This window comes from Cynocephalus volans, chromosome 18 (assembly GCF_027409185.1).
Source record: "Cynocephalus volans isolate mCynVol1 chromosome 18, mCynVol1.pri, whole genome shotgun sequence".
Classification (NCBI taxonomy): domain Eukaryota; kingdom Metazoa; phylum Chordata; class Mammalia; order Dermoptera; family Cynocephalidae; genus Cynocephalus; species Cynocephalus volans.
The window spans coordinates 4,340,087-4,357,776 of record NC_084477.1 but is presented as its reverse complement, the minus strand read 5'-3'; the positions used below and the strand labels follow the sequence as shown (position 1 = coordinate 4,357,776).

General features: G+C 39.6%; 1 protein-coding gene across 1 annotated transcript in view; it reads left to right on the top strand.

Annotated features, from left to right (window-relative positions):
* PLD5 (phospholipase D family member 5) overlaps positions 1 to 17,690 on the top strand; it is a 371,133-nt gene that overhangs the window by 338,692 nt on the left and 14,751 nt on the right. The gene's annotated exons all lie outside the window — the stretch shown is intronic.

Below are 17,690 nucleotides of genomic sequence, written 5' to 3'. Positions count from 1 at the left end.
TAGGAGACTTAGCACGAGGCGAGGTCTTTCACAGCGTTCTGAGAACTGCTGGTTTAGAGAGGAGGGGGAGGATTTCACCTTGGAGAAGAGACTCATAAAACCACGTGTTTATCCTCGTGAACCATCTCCAAGACCTATACCATTCTCCAAGCATGCACAATTTATATCTGATGCCGGCCTTCAACGCTCTTGAAAAATACCCTTTCGGCTCCTTTTTGCATTTTCTTCTAACACCATAGGTTTTATCTGGTGTCATTTTCTCTTCTCACAAAACATTCTTATTATAGAGTGTCCCTGTTTTTGCCTCTGCATTAGTTCCAAGTATGATAACGTTCTTCTGAAAATGTATGAATTTCTCAGAATGGATCCAAAATGGAAATAGTCTTTAATTTTCACCTTTCAACTGCACTTTTTTCCCCTACCGGATTGGTGTTTTAAAACCACAGCCAGCAATATGCGTCCTTTCTCTCAAGCTCAGAAAAATTATGTCGCTACCTGCTAGTATCCAGCAAACTATTAAGTCTGCATTTTGAGCATAAAGTAGTTTTCCACATTTTTGTTTAGTTTATGGTATTATAAAGGAAAAATCTGTATGCGTCAGTGGATTTTAATTTCTTAGAATCGTTAAGCTGTTAAGAATATGCCAGCAAATATTTACAGAGCTATTTAATATACCTACTGCTATTTAATATACCAAATGCTTTTCAGAGAAATGCAATTTAAATATTGTGCTTAACATATTTTACTAAAAAAACAGAAATATTGGACTATTGTTGTATAATGTCATTGTGTGTTATTTTATATCTGTACAATATGTAACCCTATATTAATGGAGACTGTTGCTATATGACAGAGCCCAGAGCCTGTGGCCAACAAGCCCAGTCCCAATGTTGCTTCTGACTGTGCAGCTCGGGACAGTCTTTCACACCTTGGCCATGGGTTTCTATTGGTAATGTAGAGACAGTGATACTCACCTACCTCAACAGGCTATTGTCGTGGTAGGAAATATTTATAATTTGTTTTGAAATCAAAAGAACCTATATAAATGCTAAGCATTATAATGTACAATCTCTTTCTTGAAATAATCTTTGTGGTATGCTGATAGAATCGACACCAGGTCCTCCCCGAGAACGCAGAAGAGAAAACAAATCCACAATTTCCAGTCGCCCGTGTGGATGAAAACAACATAGCAGCCCATGAACCCTGGTGGAGATCTGGATTGTCAACACTTTGATGGAGCTTTTTGATGGGTCACTTTGGCATAAGCAACATCAACACAAAACTAGACATTGTTCTAGGGATCACTCTTTTGGACCCGCATATGCACGTGTTTTCAGAGCAAGGACAAGCAATCTCAATGACACTCTTGCATTTCTAGAGATTTGATTTCTAATATGCCAAAAAGAGTGATGGGGGAATATATGAATCTTACCCAGTGGGTTCGCTCAACGAAGAACGGCTATTGTTGGTCATCTAGGGATTACATAATTTCCTTTCTTGTTGTTTCCAAGTATTGCTTCACTGGATATTTAACCAGCCAGTCAAGAGACTGGAAGGGAGATGTATTTTTAAGGGTAGCATGTTTTTATGGCTGATTGGAGGATTCTCAATGAAGACTCTAAATATTTACTGTATACCCAATCCTTCTTTGAGTTGGGAGTCAACCTGGTAAAGTAAAGGTAGCTTTGGTGATGATTTTAAAAAGAAAGAAAGTAAAGAGGAGATAAACAAATCTATCAAGTCCACCTTTGAACAAACATAAACACCCTGAGTTGGGTTTGAAAAGCACATCGAAGGGGAGAAAGAATGGTTGCTTTCTTGTTACTTTGCAAGTTGTCCATAACCGTGTGATGAGCGTGGGTTTGGTGTCATGGGCCCCTTCTCTGTCACTCTCTTGCATGTGGTAGAAAAACAGAACTTCATCCTTTATGAAATGACCTTCATTGCCATTTCCTTCTGAGTCCCATCAAAATGGGAGTACCAGAAACTGTGTCCCAGGGTGACCTGCCATGCACCAGTGGCAGCAGACTGCAAGCGACATCGTCGGGGTAGTCTGGGTGGCAGTAGAAACAAGATCCCTGACTCCCTGAGGCAGCGCCAGCCTGTGGCAGCACCAGCCTGCCGCAGCAGCCAGGAAATGCAGAGAGAGTCATTAGTGGGTCCTTGTCTCCTAAGAAAACATTTCATTCTGCAGAACTTTTTGTTTCATTTGGATGATTTATCTACCCCTTGAAAGGTGGCCTTTCTCTCCTTTAGACTTTGTGTCTGTGTTAAATAGACAACCAACTTCCATTTCTTCCACACCCAGATATCCCAGGAATTATTTCTCAATAGGAAAAGAATGCAAAACCGAAAACACATTCACTTGAGACGTGATGGTGTGCATGTCAGAAATTATAAGAAAGAGGGTGATTACTAACCTCCATTTTTTTCCCCCATAAACATTCCAGGTATTATTTTCCAAGGGGAGAAAAAGAAAAACCCAACTTAAGACTGTAGTTTGGATTTCTGGGCCGCTAACTCTAACCTAGTGCCTTATTTAATCTTGTATTGATTTCAAATAGTGATTCACTATATGGGACTATTTCTGCTTACTGTGGAGTCCAATATGACCTTCTGATGAGCCAACCAGTTAAAAACTGGCATATGAGCATCAATGGCTTTTATGCAGCCTGCTCTTTCCCCAAGCCACACAACTTTTGTCACCCCCAAATCAAATCATCAGTGGCACTCACAAATATCAATACTGTTGGCCTCCACTGCATTGTCACTGGCCACTGGCATATCAAATAATTGAATCAGAGCTTATCAAGCCATTGGAGAGAAAGTGGAACATTCTGGGATTATATCCATTCTCTGTAAATACCACACTTTGGGTACCTGAAAATGACAGAAGCAAGGCCTACTGAAAATGTCCCCACTATCCCTAAAGAACCTTGAAGAGAGATGCTTCATAAACTTCCAAGGTCCTGTGGGACATAGAATGAAACTAGTGTCTTAAAAAAGTCAAAGCAGACTCAGCAAAAGAAAGAAAACGTGTAGAAAAATTTTGCATTCGTGTAGCTCCAGGCACCACTTTTTCATTCAGGTTGTGTCTGTACTATTGTCTCACTTCTGATTTTGTTCTTAGTGAGATGGATCTGATCACATTTTTGGTTGATCTTACCATGTGAAAAATGTGTGTTGTTAATTCAGTTTATTATTTGTTAAAAGTGCCTCTATGAACCAGAACTGACAGAAGCTCATTTCCCACTAGCCTATGGCTATTCTTAAGTGACTTTGATTCATTCTGTGTTTTGTGTTTTTAGAAACTTTTATTGAACTAAATTCCAGGAGAGAAAAATAAGGTTGTAAGACTTTCTTGATAAGATCAGATCCAGGGTCCATCTGCCTCAGGAATTCTATCCTAGAATCTGCCTTTTGATTTTTTTTTTTTCATGTGTATGACCATTTGTGTGCATTTCTCTGTCCAAAATTCATTCCCTTACTTTTAACATGTGAGGATATAAAAATCTGCCTTCACTTGCAATAGAAAAGTCATCTCCTGTAATGGAAAATATTTTGCTATTGGTTATTCAAACTCAGTCCCTTATAAACATCCCCATATATTGTGGACAAATGTTCAATTATTTTCCCCCTGTGATTATTCCCAACGAATTGGCGAACTTTATTTATAAGCCTTTTAGAGGAGAAATTAATATAACTTTCATTTGGACTAAGGTAGATTGGATAAATAAATCCATATTTAACATTTTCCCATTTGCTATGAATTAGCATCATTTCCTTTCCTTTTACATGTTGTTAACCAAATATCTGTTTACCATTTTTACCTTATTTAAAACTTAAATTGGCAGAAGCTTTTGATAGCCCTGAGGTCAGCCCCAGCTAACAGCCTATCTTTCCCACTTGAGAGCATTCCCATCCTTGGCCAGATTATGAAGATATTGCTTTTTATGGTGACTAGATAGGTATTCTTCAAAAGTTTCTTGAAACTGTAAACACCGAATTTTCTTATTTTTGACCTCTTAAAAGTCTTGTACTTACAGAGTTCTAAAAGTTCACTGATCACTTATGCTTCTTTTGGCAATTTGATGGGAAAAAAAAGTGAGATTTAACAGGCTATTATGCATTATCTTTTGCTGTCTTCAACTTCTAAGCTTCTAATTCTGTTACAAAAGAGATCTTGAATTTTTAATGTTACTTTATGTAAATAGCATAAACTTGTACCTGGATATATCTATATTAATAACCTTATGATCCCTAAATAAATTGGTGTCTTAAAGGGCTGAATTCGGGGAAATCATTAAATTCTCAAACCTTTCTTATAAACAAATGCTCAGTTCTTTCAGAAGTAAACATTATACGGCTTTTTCATACTGTGAGATGACACATTTCTTTTTCTCCTTAGCTTGATCTAGAAACAAACCAGTAACCAAGCCGTACTTTGATAAGTTATGTATAAGGTAAATGCATCTGGGCTATGGGCCACTCTTTTTCCTATTTGCACAAGGAGGCGTCTTTGAAACACTATTGTTGTCTTTACTTAAAAAAGAAAAGTTTGTCCCCAGTATATGTTGATTTTGAGTACATAAAGTGATTATTTTTAATGAAGAAAGACACTATTGCAGAGACCACACTGTCCACCCCGGCCCAGTGACAGGAAAGGTGTTGTGGATACGAGTTCAGCTGCCTCTGCTCTTTCTATGACTACTTCCATGATCAAGTTCACCTGATGTCTTCTCAATAAACCCATGTTGGAGTGGCAGGTTAGCTCATGGTTAGCGTGCCACCTTGTAACACCAAGGCCAAGGGTTCAGACCCCCATGCTGGCCAGCTGCAAAAGAAACAAACCCATATTGAATCTCACTTTGAAAGCCACCTAAACCAGCTCCTCCAAACGCACAAACTCCCTTCCCGCTCAGCCACTCAGAAGTCGACTTACTTAAGCCAAACAATTAGAAATGCTTAGTGCAGAGCCTCTCATGAGACCTACACGGGATAGAATTTTCTTGATTCACTAAACTAACTTGGAATAGAGGCAAAGTTTTAATTTGTGAACGTATATGCCTAATGTGCATACGGTGGGTACCCTGTTCATAAAGAGAAGACATCTGATGAGTCATACTTTTTTTTAAAGCTGTCATTTGAGAGTTTAGCAAAGGCTTAATAAAGCAGACTTTCTGAATCTGCATTAGTTAATAATGATTTGATTTGATAGCAGTTTCTGAATCCTACAATTTCATGGGTTTTTTTAATTGGGCTGACGGTTTGATGAGAGACAATTATGTGCGTGGAGTTCATTAAATCATAGCAAGGATAAAGGATATTTCTGATTTATTTTTATTTCATATGAGAGAAAAATATGTAAGAGGAAAAAATTCTCCTTTTGTAAAATGGATATCTGGCTTTCAAAACCATTCCTTTTGGCCTTAGACATGTTGAAAAATTAATTTTTCCTTTATGGGCTCTACTGTTTCCTGTGGGTAGAAAATTCTGAGGAATAATTGAGACATTCTGAGCTCCTTGTAAGACACAAACATAGACAAACCCGATTTCTATGAGTGTTCCCACATAAGCGCACAGTTGATCTTGGGAATATGACCTAATTTTCAAGATTAAAGTGCTGAAATTATATGTGACTTTACAATGTGGAGAACGAAGATCTTTAAAGATAACTCAGAAAATATGATCCAAAAACATTCATGTGAATCAGAGGTTAATCTACAACGTCGCTTACTTTTACTTAACTGTGGAGATTATCTGCTTCTTTAGAAAGTGCATGTTATTAGGGCCGACCCCGTGGCTCACTCGGGAGCACAGCAGCACTCCCGCCGCGGGTTCGGATCCTATATAGGGATGGCCGGTGCACTCACTGGCTGAGCGCGGTGCGGGCGACACCAAGCCAAGGGTTGCAATTCCCTTACCAGTCACAAAAAAGACAAAAAAAAAAAAAAGAAAGAAAGAAAGAAAGTGCATGTCATTAAAGACAACATCCCAAAAAATGTAATAAAAGAAAGGTTGCATCACAGATTCAGGAAAGTTATGGTATTGATAGAGTGCTTTGAAAATCTCTATGGGAAAGTGCTGCTGAGAAACAAAAGCTGTTTTTTTTCCCCAGCAATAAAACTACATGTTACTATGCATATTTCATGGGTGGACCTACAGTGTTGCTGGTGTCCTAGAGAGACCATGCTCATAGCTCCTGCATGAGCAAAACCCTGTTTTCCATCATGTGAGTACTTCACACTGGCCACAGCTGCTTGTACCAAGGTTCCATATTTGACCCAAAGGGACTCATTTACAGGACGGGGTGGCCTAAAGAAAGATGTACCCAGCAGTGGTATTCTTCTTTGATGGTACCCAACCCAACCCATCCGAGCCCTACTTTAGGGAGTCTGAATAAGAGAGAGAGAAAGTAAAGGAAGAGCAACCAAAATCGACACAGTCCCCATAATGGTGCCACCTTGGAGCAGGAATGGCTATTACTTCTGCAGCCGAGACAACCAGAGTTCTTGATTTTCACCATTTCTGCTGCTCAATGACTGGAGAGAGGATTGACTCTTGAACAATGAACCTGGACTTTGTAGTTGCTTTTATATCTTCCTTATTTTCTTATGTACTGATGTAAATAAACTCAGATTAACTGAGATAATCTGTATGTCTGTTCTTCACAGTCTGGAGGGACCAAACCAACACACTTAAATAGTGAAAGCTTTCCTCATTTCTGAGTGGCTTGGAAGTAAAAGAGGAGGTGAAAGAAACACTTGTCATATACAACTTGTTTTGGTTAGATGTGGACTCGCGTTGCATGTCTCCATGGTAAAGCATGTGGGTCCACTCCATAAAATTCAAATCAATAGTAACCAAATATCCTAGCCTCATAAAGATGAATTAGAAACACTGAGCATGTAAATCTCAGAGAAGATCATTTAGGAGATGACTGCGTGAGAAACACAGAGATTGTTAGAGCTGGAAGAAAAATGAACTCTTGAGGTCCAGACCCGTTATTTTTCTATATGTAGACAATGAGACAACACACACTGAGTTAAGTAGAAGCCAATGTCATCAATTTAGATAATGTTTTAAACTGTATATTCTAATGAGAGGCTTGATAAATGCAAAGTTGCTAAGAATATGCTGAATATGGGGTGTCAGTGGGTAGTGTACAGGGATTTGTACAAGATGAGAATGAAATTAGTCCTGAGAGGTTTGAGGAAGGTGCAGGGGAGTTGAAGACGCCACAGAGGGACTGGAGGAAGCGAGGGTGGGGTCAGGACACGTTCGCCTGGCAGCTTCGTTTGGGTAGGGATCAGTAACAGCAGAAGGAAGGTCTATAGTTACTGGTTCTCTTTAGCCTGTAGCCCACTGCAGGCGCTCATTCAAAAGTGAAAAGAATGCCATAAACTACCATTTAATTTATGGGTTGAAAACAAAATTCTGTATTTTGGAGTTTGTCACTTAGACAGTTAGTTTGTAGATATTTATATAAAAAGAGTGCAGGAAATAGAACATGTAAAGAGTCTAAAGTCTGCTGACAGTGATATGTTGCCAAATTGCTCCTGTGTTCGTGTCATTAGGGGTGCCTAATTATGTGATACCCTGGTGTTGGTTGTATGTGTCATTTTGGCCAAGCAACTATCCCCGGTTATTCAGTAACACGCTAGCCTAGGTGTTGCTGCGAACGTGTTTTTTGGTTATCATTAAAGTCTGTAATCAGTTTTTTTAAGGAAGATACTCCTTGATAATCTGAGTGGGTCTGAATCAATCAACTGAAAGGTCCTGAGCAGAACTGAGGCTTTTCTGCAAAAGAAAAAATTCCACCTGAGGCCAGCCACATGAGCTCCTGCCTGAGAGTTCCAGCAAGCCCTTCCTAGTGGGCTTCCCAATGGAGTTCAGACTTGCTGAGCAGCCCCACAATCACGTAAGCCAGTTCCTTTCAGTAAATCCGTCTCTTTCTCCCTTTACACACGTGTGTGTATGTGCACACGCTGGTTCTATTTCTATGGAGGAACCCTGCTACAGACAGTAATAAGCAATCCCCAAATCTTAGTGGTTTGAAGCCACAAATGTTTGTTCCTTGCTCACCCTACATATTAATCATGGGTCAGCAGGGGGTGTTCTGCTCTTTGTGGCCACTCAGGGACCCAAGTTGAGAAAGCAAATGCTGCTGGTCACCATGACAAAGGGAAAGGAAATCGCTATAGGGTAACACATCATCAGTTAAATTCTCTGGCCAGGAAGTAACACAGGTCACTCTGTTCACAATACAATACAGTACAGTACAGTACAATACAATACAATACAAAATGATGCAATGCAATGCAATGCAATGCAATACAATACGCCAGAACTAGCCCTACAATCCTACCCGCATTTCTGGAATGCTGGAGAATCAAAAAAATTTAGTGGATAGTATTAATGACTGACACAAATAATTACAAAAACACAAACATATCTAATTGAGCTTCTCATTTAAAGTGAGGACAAGTTCTTGAGGACAAAAAGAATGTTTAAGAATAGTTAAGAATATACAAATTCCAGCATCAGAATGACTCTCTGAAAAAGAATGAATGAAACTGAAAACAGGTCACCCTAACTTTTGGTGTCAGTACCATTAAAAAAAATGCCACCCTCTCAAAATGTATTCAGTGAGGTCAGCCAGCTTACTTGACTTGATGCTTAGGCAAGGGCAAAAATAATCAGAAGTGTAAGGGGTTTCAATACGTTTCCTCAATGTGGTCCTGAGTTCCAGATACTTATTTAGGTAGACTTTGGTGCCTGTCAATATCTAAAATAACAGATAAACAAGAGCATAAGCAAAGAGAGGTGTGTTCTCAACTGAGCTTTGTGGTGTGTTGGAAGTCTTCTTGCACAAGGAGCCTCAGTGCTTCTCAACTTTCATGAACTCACCTCTGAATGTGTGGTATTTTCCTTTACTTTGTAGGTTTACTACTTACTAACCTCTGTCTTATTTTCTTCATGAGATCAAACCTTCTATTTCTTTAATACATGTTTCCCTCCCCTATTTACAAATCATGTGTTCCTTACCTGCATATCATCAATTTCTCTTAAACTCATATCCCAGGAGGCATAAGAGCCTTTTAACAAGATGTCATGTGTTTTCTAAAAAACTTATCTTTCACTGTCATGCATACTGGTCTTAAGGGATGAAAACACAACAAATATTACTGCGTTTTATATGTGGAGTAACAGATAGGAATGAACCATCCAACATAACATTTATTGAGCTCTGATTCTCTGCAATCGTGGAGTTGTTGATGCGGAACAGAAAATAATGAATGAGACAGTGACCCTGCCCTCAAAGGGACTTACGATCTAGTATGGAAAGCAAACCCAAACATGGAGTCCATCCAGTTTGAGCAAATCATTCTTGAACATTCGCTTGCTATGGAGTCCTGACCAATTTCATCAATAGAGGTGTAGTTAAAAACAATCCAGTCCAGGTGAGTGTTTCCCCAGGGACCCAGTATAATGTGGGACAGTTACGGAAATAAAACGTATCAACACCAACTGGCCCATCTCTGTAGACCCGACTGGGTTGTCCCCCAAAACCACCTCACTTGCTGCCATTGTCATGAGCACTGACAGGTCAAAGATTAGGGTTAGGTGGTGGGAGCAGTCCACCCCAGATTGCAGACAATATAGCACCTTTTATACCGAGAATTTAAAAACAGTAAAATGACTAAAAGTCATCTGCTTGTTACTATTACCATGCGCTGGTAATAATTCTAGTTTTGTCTGTTTATTTTGTTTTATTTTTGTGGCAGCTGGCCAGTGCAGGGACCCGGATCCTTGACCTTGGTGTTGTGAACACTGAGCTCTAACCAGATGAGCTAACTAGCCAGCCCACTAGTAATAATTGTAAACAATATCAGTGATAAAATACTTCTCTTCAAGAAAACAGAACCATGGTTATTAGAGAGGGGATAGGGGGAGAGGAAGAGGTGTTAGGGAGAAATCGGTTAATGGACATGAGGAATGAATGTTTTCTAATGATGAATATTCTAATCATACTGATTTGTTCATAATATATTGCACACAAATCCCAATAGTCAATTTTGTACCCTACAAATATGTGTAATCAATTATGTTTCAATTAAAGAGAGAGAGAAAAAAATACTCCTCCTCAGAAAAAAAGTATTTTTGTTGGCGTAAGTTCTAAGCAATTGGCTACATCCAGGGTGGATAGCTCCCATTGTCCTGTTGTGCATGGATGACATTGTTTTCAATTTCTGATAAAGGGTGGAAAAAATTAACATTAATTACCCCCAGTCCCAAGTAGAAACTGTGTGTATTCATTTATTCAACAAACATTTAATAATCATGTATTGTGGTCCAAGTTCTATGCTGAATGCTGGGAATACCCAGATAAATAAGAAAGCTTCTCTTCTCAGGGATCTTAGAGTTTAGGGAGAAAAGAAAGAAAACATAAAATGCTACATTAAAAACTCAAAGAGTTTTTCTCTTTCTATAATGATGAAATAGGAAAACAACTAGAAAACCTGGAAAAAGAAATTTAATACCACATTTGTTTGAACACGTAAGAGATATGCCAAAGCAGAGGAAATTTGCATGGTCAAGGTCTGAGAGAGAAGCAGCTAGACATATGAGTGAGGGGTTTGCAGCCACTTTTCCTCAGAGCCATCTGCTGATTCCAGAAGCACAGATGCTAAGCAGAGCTTTCAACATACTCAAGGGGTTGGAAATACAATATTGGAAATCTGATCCGCTAAGGAGCATGGGCCCCTAGGAGTCCCCAGGCTTTGGGTCAGAACTTGGAAGGATAATACAAAAGCAGTAAGATGAATTGGAAACAGAGAAGCCCCATCAGAGAGCCACCTGCAAGAAGCAAACAAATATTTTCTCTGAAGGCACATAACATTCAGAGCCTCATATTATCCCCACTTTTTTTGGTATACAGCATATGGTACTCAATAAAATTACCAAGCACATGAAGAGGTAAAACCACATGCCCACGAATCATGAGAAACAACAAATAGGAGAAATAGTCCTATAGGTAATCCAGATAATGGAGAAAGCATACACAGTTTTTTAAATAGCTGTGCTTAATCGGTTGAAGGAATTAAAAGGCAACATTGAGAATTTTGGCAGAAAACTGTGATAAAGAATCCAATTGAATTACAGAACTTAAAAATGTAGAAATGGAAATTAGAAACTTAATCAATGATTTTAACAACAGATTTTTAAAAAGAGAAATAATAACTGAAAGACAGGTCAGAAAAAATGTCCATATTGAATAATGGAAAGATGCAGAAATAGAAAAATCAAAGCAGAATAAAGATATGTGTGCTATGGTTAAAAGATCTAACATATAAATAATTGGAGTCAAAGGAGGAAAGGAGAGAAAGAATCAGGTAGTTATAGTATTTGAAAATACAAAAGCTGAGAATTTCTAAAATGAATGAAAGATATAAACCCATAGACTCAAAAATTCCTATGAACCACAAGCAAGATAAATACAAAGAAAATCACTCCTGGGCACATCACAGGAGAAAACAGCTCACTATGAAAGACACTGAGATCAGGCAGAGAAAAAAATACGTATTATCCTCAAAGGAGCAATTATAAAAATGACGATTGAGTTTTCAACAGAAACAACAGAATCTGGAAGACAGTAGAAACAGTGGAATGAATACTAACTTCAAAGTGCCAACGTAGAATTGTTTACCCAGAAAAAAAATATTTTTTAAAAGATGATGATAAAAAAAAAAAAAAATTTCAGGCAAACAAAACTGAGGATTTTGTTACAGACCAAAGGCAATACTAAAGGGTCTTCTTTGTGCAGAAGGCAAACGAACCCAGATAGAAGCCCAGAGATGCAAGAAAAAATGAAAATTAACAGAAAAAAGTGAATATATGGGCACATCCAAATGAATTTGGACTGCATAAATAAATATTGATTTATTATAGCATAATAAATAGGTATATGGATTTAGAGAGAGAGAGTGAGAGAGAATTAAAACTCATACCAACAATCAAATCCAAGTTGGTGAACATGGGGACTTGAGGAGTAAATGGAGTTAAATTGTTTTAAGAGCCTCAAATTGTCCAGAACGAAGGTATCTACTCATCTCAGATTTTCGTAAGTCAAGGATACATAAGATAATCTCTAGGGTAATCATTAAAGGAATAATAAGAGGATCTGTAGCCAATAAGCTAACGAATGAGATAAGGGAAGATTAGAAAATAATTAATTCACTAGACAGCCAGAATAGAGAGACAAAGGAAGACGGAACAGACCAGACAAATAGAAAGCAATAGCAAGAGGGTATATTAAACCAAATTAATCCATAATTAACTTTATTTTAGAACAAATACCTACCCTATTTAAAAGATAAAATTTTATGATTGAATTTTTTAAAAAATACAATCCTTGTGCTACTTTAAGAAGATTTGCCTTAAACATAAGGACACAGAGGAGTTGAAAATAAGATAGAAGCATCTTTTTCCTTGTTTTTTCACAACTTTCTGAAAGGTGTGTGTTGAATATTTACCCATTCTGTGGGGACCCTGCAGAACACTGAATCCGTAATGAACTAGCCTCATCCATAAACCTCAGGTGAGGACTTCAGCCTGGAAAAACATTTTAACACCTCAAAATTGTAAAGAGTATATGGGTGAGCAAGAAGCAAGACATGAAATATGAGCATGTTGGAGCAGAAAATGGTGAAAACCACCCAAGCTGCAGAAGAGGGTGTGAACCCAATGGATGCAGGAATGACTGAGCCAAAACTGAGGTCAGGGCCGACCCCGTGGCGCACTCGGGAGAGTGCAGCGCTGGGAACACCGCAGCGCTCCCGCCGCGGGTTCGGATCCTATATAAGTGATGGCCAGTGCACTCACTGGCTGAGCACGGTGTGGCCGGTCACACACACAAAAAATAAAAATAAAAAATAAAAAACTGAGGTCAGCCCTTCTTATGTTTATAAGCTGGTTTCCAACCCAGCTATGCTTGTCTTTCAATATATATATATATATATATACCAGGTCTGGACCGCTCCTTTTATTCTTTTGTAGTCAATAATAAAGAAATCCTAAACCAAAAAAGTTGCCTGCAAAATAGACATTAGCTTTGGAGTATTACTTGTGCACTAGGCAGTATCCCTTCTTTTGCTGATCGTTAAAGTCACTGAACCGTGAAGTTACACAGAGGCACTTCTATCAACATGCTTACACCTACAAAACATAAATTGAGTTGACATTTTCAAAAACTGAGATATAAAGAGCAGTACAATGCTCCACGATTCCAGCGGGTAAATCTTGAGTTTTTGGTTCCTAGGGCTGACAGGAAAATAGCTTTCTGGGTAAACTATAGAGCCAGATTAAGAGTCTTTGGAGGAATCAGTTAGTATTTCACAGCATCACCTGCCCTTCCATCCTGGGTAGAGGGTGGATGCTAGATGGATCCCTGACCTCACTCTCAATGGTGACAGCAACCCCAGAGGCAGTCTTATAGTTTGCCATGTCCCCGCAACAGGTGGCCCACAGTAGGCATATAACAGGCAGTTGTTGAATGAATGAGTGAATGAATGAATTAAGCAGCTTTGTTAATGCGTTGCTCTCAAGGCCATGTTCTAATTTGCAAATTGAAGGAACATGAGAAATTCACATACGCCCCCTGCTCCCCAACACACACCCCTGCCCCCCAGAGCTGCTGTCCCTCCCTGGATTCATCCTGGTTTTTCACCTTTCCATGCTGTTTTCTTCCACTGGATCTACTGGCTGTTACCAACTTGCCTTTAGAACTTCTCTCAAGTGCCCTTACCTCTTCCCCAACCTCCTTCTACATCCCACCAGGCTGAGCCCAGCGCTGTCCCACCACACTCCTCAGACACCCCAGTCACAGCCTTGACCCACAGCTCACTACAACGTCATAGGCAGTGTGTGCCTGTGGGTCCCAGCAGACTGTGGGGGCTTTGAGAGCACCACTGCCTTACCTCTGCTTACCTAGAGCCCAATAAATGTTCATGAGACAACTTAACAAATAAATGTGCCCATGATAGTGAAAGATATTCTAGAACTATGGTATCTGAAAAATGCAGACTTGAATATTGGTTCTGCAATTTGTTAGCTGTGTGATCTCAGCCATGTTAATTAACATCTCCAATCCTCTTTTGCATCATAAAAGATCCATCTGAGATTTAATTTCTGTTCAACTTGAGTCTGCGCACCTGCAAGTTCTTAGGTCACAGTGTCACTGGTGTGGTTCAGCCAGGCTTTTCAGAGACCTCACATGGTGACAGGAGTGGGTTTTCTTAAATTTCCTGCACCGTTATTCATAAACACTCTCTTGGGTGACTTCTGCGAATGGATAGTCACACATTCTGTGATCGGTCTTACTAGTTGCTTTATCAGCAGATAATTTATTTCCAAGTAATTACTGGTCACTTTACCTTAGCCTCCAATTTATTGACTCACCTCAGAGATAGATTTGAATTCGTAGATTGAATGTCATTTCAAACCCACATAAAGGCACGTTGCAGCAAGGGCTGTTGGCAGACCTCCTGTGCCCTTCGATGACTGCCCATGTCACCAACAGAATCCCTGTGTCATCCATCGCCTCAGGTCTACATTCCAAGTGCTTGAAATGCGGGGAGCATCCTGACCGTGTCCTTCTCCAGAGCATTGTCCATAAATACCTCCTTATTTCTGATCTGCTTCTTTTCTCCTCTTTTAACTCTCCCTCCTCTTTCTGTCCTATGGAGGTGGCGTGGGTGGGGAACAGGGGACAAGAGAGGTGAGGGAGACATTCTCTGCTCCCTTCCCCGCCCCTTGCCTGCATCCATCTCACTCTTGTCCAACTCCAAAAAGGTTCAACAAAACCAAAAACTCTAACCTTCATAGGCCACTTAAATTGGACCCAGCACATGTTGGACCCAGCCATTCTACCAGTGCTCCCAAGAATCCTAAGCTAAGAAGAATGTGGCTTTAGAGTGTTGACCTACGGCAGGGTGTCCTCTGGAAAGAAGCCAACTACAGAAACATGTTCTTTCTTCTCCAGAACATCCTCTCTAAATCCTGTGGTGCCCACTCCGAGGCTGGGTTGACTACGAAGTCTGTAAACGCACCATGCCTTAGTTCTAGAGGATGCTTAGATATACAAGACATTCAAGGAGAAAGGACACTTATCCCAGGTGAAAGAGACCCCTTGGAAAATTGAGTATGCATATGCACTCAAAATAGAAAGGAGAAAAATAGAACAGCGTCACCCTATCTAACTTCCAATACCTAATTTACAGTCGGGGTTTTCCACACACAAATATATTATTGGACCATTATATGCTTTCCTCATATATCTGGACTGTTTCATTATAACAAACCTTTATGCAAGTGCTGAAGTGCACATAATTTAATATGATTTTGAAATGCTGTGTTTTTTGCTAACTTTGGTTTTTAGAAAATGCTACATTTTTACAGTATGATGATCCGTAACGCTATTTTTGAGTCCATGCAGAAACTGGGCCAGTATCCTCACACTTTATTTTAATAACTTACTACCTAATAGCTGCTAAAATCTATTACTGGATATATTCTGATGAAAAAGTTTTTAGAAATGTGTTTCGAGAAAAAGATTTCCATTTGTTTCTTTGAGAAGGAACAGAAGATTTGCTTAACATAGCCATGTTTCTATAATAAAATTAATTAGACATTTTGATATTTTCTTGCAACAGATCCTATTGGAAATGACTTTTCCAAAGAGTAGGTATGTAAATTAAAGTAATCTAAGCTCCCATAATAGAAAAACTTGAATTATCCATGGTTTCACACAGTATAAATATACTTCTTGACCAATCGCAATCCAATGCAGGTGTTTCTGTTGGGTTCCTCTCAATCTCCTCTAGGTCTTTAGAATCTTCCTCAGTTTTATGGTAGACAGAGAAAAAGAGGTTCACTTGCAGAGGAGACAGGCCTGGATATGACCCAGATTTCAGAGATGTAGCCTCTTCTGACTTAGACATCGAATCTAACTCCATGCCCAGGAGCAAAAGGGAATGGTTTGGTTTTTGTTGTTTTTACTTTGTTTCGTTGGTTGTAGTTGTTGTTGTTTTTGTGGCTGGCTGGTATGGGGATCCGAACCCTTGACCTTGGTGGGGAAATGGGCTCGGGGGGGAACTTAGCAGTCTCTGTTTCAGTGAGTGACAGAAATGGGTGAAATGCACTAGCAATGCAGAAGGCACGAACTAGATTAGGAATGTGTCTTAGCTCGCTTTGGCTGCTATAACAAAACACCATAGACTGCGTGGATTATAAACAACAGAAATTTATTTCTCACAGTTCTGGAGGTGGGAAGTCCAAGATAAAGATGCTGGCAGATTTGGCATCTGGTGAGGGCTGGTTTTCTGGGGCACAGACGGCACCTTCTTGCTGTGTCCTCACATGGCAGAAGGGGTGAGGGAGCTCTCTAGGGCCTCTTGTGTAAGATCACTAATCCCATTCAAAGGATTAGTCAATTAGTCACCTCCCAAAGGCCCTATCTCCTAATACCATGACCTTGTGGGTTAGCATTGCAACCTGTGAATCTGGGGAGGACACAAGCATTCAGACCAGAGCAGAAGGAGAGAAACAGTCTTGCTCCCATTGTCACAGGCCATCCCAGCTGTCTGTCAGCTGATAACTGTGAAGGGCTGATGGATCACATGCACTTTTCCAAAATTGTGAATATATATATATATATATATATATATATATATTGTATATATATATATGGCAAAATTTGCCATTTTAACCCTTTCTAAGTATACAGGTCTGTGGCATTAAGTCTATTTACGTTTTTGAGCAATCATCACCCCTGTCTACCTCCAGAACATTTCCTTCATTCCAAGCTGAAACATTCTGCTCATTAAACAACTCCCCGTCCACTCCTCCCCCAGCCCCTGAAACTACTTTCTCTCTACGAATTAGACTATTCTAGATACCTCACGTAAGTGAACTCATACAATATTTGTCCTTTTCTGCCTGGCTTATTTCACTTATTATAGTGTTTCACAGACACTTTTGCATACTCCCTGACTACACTGCACTATACTCCCTGCCCAAGTCAGCTACACTGTAAGGTTAAAGGCACTGTCCCCGGACTGCCAAGTCTGCCCAAGACTTCTGCCACCAACTATAAAAAGTTAGGGTCTGCTAAGTTGTGTCCTACCTCCCCCTCCCAAATTCAGATATTGAAGCTCAAACACTTTTATGTGATTATATTGGAGATGGGGTATTTAAGGAGATGAAGGTTAACTATGGTCATAAGGGTGGAATTCTGATCCAAAAAAGTAGTGTTCTTGTAAAACAGGAAAAGGCCTCAAAGATCTATCTTTCCACCGTATGAGGGCATGGTTAGAGACAGCCCTCACCAGGAACTGAACCAGTCAGCACCTTGATCTTAGTCTTCCAGCCTCCAGAACTAACGGAAGATAAATTTCTGCTGTTTAAGCCACCTCGTCTATGGTATTTGATATGGCAGTCCAAGCAGACCAAGTCAGGATCCAAATACAAAGTTAGAGAGAAGAGTCCACACCAGACCACCCTTACTTCTAACACCAAGTACAAGTTCAGAGGTTTTGGTGACCCACTAGAAGGACTCACAGAACTCAATGAAAGCTATTATACTCATGGGTATGGCTTATTACAGGGAAAGGATACAAATCAAAACCAGC